Source organism: Gadus macrocephalus, chromosome 9, assembly GCF_031168955.1.
Source record: "Gadus macrocephalus chromosome 9, ASM3116895v1".
Lineage (NCBI taxonomy): Eukaryota > Metazoa > Chordata > Actinopteri > Gadiformes > Gadidae > Gadus > Gadus macrocephalus.
Window position 1 is genome coordinate 2,089,597 of NC_082390.1, and position 1,609 is coordinate 2,091,205.

General features: G+C 39.6%; 1 protein-coding gene across 1 annotated transcript in view; it reads right to left on the bottom strand.

The window, feature by feature from the left end:
• Positions 1 to 1,488: 1,488 nt before the first annotated feature.
• Positions 1,489 to 1,609, bottom strand: part of slc7a5 (solute carrier family 7 member 5) — a 20,127-nt gene continuing 20,006 nt past the window's right edge. The window contains 1 exon segment of the mRNA XM_060060194.1: positions 1,489 to 1,609. This exon segment is cut by the window's right edge and continues 2,044 nt beyond it. The gene's annotated coding sequence lies outside the window, so the exon portion shown is untranslated.

Below are 1,609 nucleotides of genomic sequence, written 5' to 3' on the forward strand. Positions count from 1 at the left end.
CTTCTGTAGGACTGGGAAGAGTGTACAAGGGTCATTTGGATGTTTGTTTTTTTAAAAACCTTTATTCAATTTCTCACGATAACTAACATGAAAGATCAACAAATATGTTAGAGGGATCTCTATTTTTTGTTTGAGTTCTCATCTCCACTTTCAAACATCTGCGAAACATAAACAATGCATTCATTTTTAATAAGAAGATGTTCGAGCAGATGCAGAGTAGTAAGGGCACATGTTCTGTGGTTCATAAAACATGCATCGATGTGTAGAAACTTTTCAGCAGATTTCAAGCCGAGATCAGAGTTGTTCAATGTCCTCTTGAGTGTTTCTGAATGTACTTTACATATTGTTATACAACAAGCAAATTATCAAACTAATTAAGTTTCACAAGCAGCAAAACCTTGAAGTTGCTCCAAGTTTACAACTGGTTAATTTAGGGCGGCCTACTCCTTGAGCAAAGAATCAACAAAGAACTGTGCTACCTCTAACAAGCAGCTCCTGTTCCCCCCCGAGACAACATGAAGAAATAAATAAATAACTCTTGACAATGCAACAAAGTCTGGACCCGATCACCGAGGCCTGGGAGTGCGGGTTTTTTTTTTTCAGCCGGTGGCGGCATTCCGGACCGTTCCGTTTGAATCCACAAGTGGGAACATGAGTGGGGCATACTGGCATTTCTGAAAGCTGCCAGTGAATTGAATGTTTGGTGTTAATGGGTCTGAACAAGGGTAAACACTACTCAGTTTCCCATGGCAGCACTGTTTGAAAGAGGCATGTGGGCTTTTGCTGAACAGCACACAGCAGTACGTTTAGTGAGGCCGTTCCAGACTCTGATATAATCTCTTTTCACTCCCCCCCCCCCCGCTATTGTTCACAAAAAATCTTTCTTCCGTCTTACCGTCTCACAGAGCTAAGAAATCTCCTGCTAGGAGAGGCGGTTGAAAACGGTTAAAGACAGTTGGTAACCAGGCTGGAGCCTAGCCAGGCAGCCTGTATATATAGTGTATTATCTACTCCTCCGCTGGTCTATAGAACCAAGAATGATGGCATCTGGTTGTCCGAGCATGCTCCAACGTTTGTATACGTTGTATACCAAAGAAGTTCGGCTGGTGATCATGTTCTGCAGTAGCCATATTGTCATCATTTAACTGAAATGAATTCAAGGCGCTATGATACAAGAACTTAATAAAGTTCCCGTTCCTTCTGTCTTTTCGGGAGGAAAAGTTGACAATTATATATATTTTTTATGACATTTTTGTATACACTTGTTGTTTGCATGTTTAATGACCAAAATGCTGGATGAAATATGTGTGGTGAGGATGATAGGCATAAAAAATGCTATTATTTAATCCATGCTATATTATAGCTTTGATAATTTCGGCACACCTATAGAAATAAATCATGTTTTTGCGAGCGTGTGTGTGCATGAGTACTCTCGCGTGGTTCAGTAAAAATAAACCAATCACAAGTAGAAAGTAACCGACCACAAGATTAAAAAAAAAAGCAGGTTTATTTTATGAGCAATTTGCACAAAATGCCCTGTAAAACTGTAACGGGATTAACAATACACAAAACATTCCTAGGAATAAATAAATAAACTCTACAGTCCTAC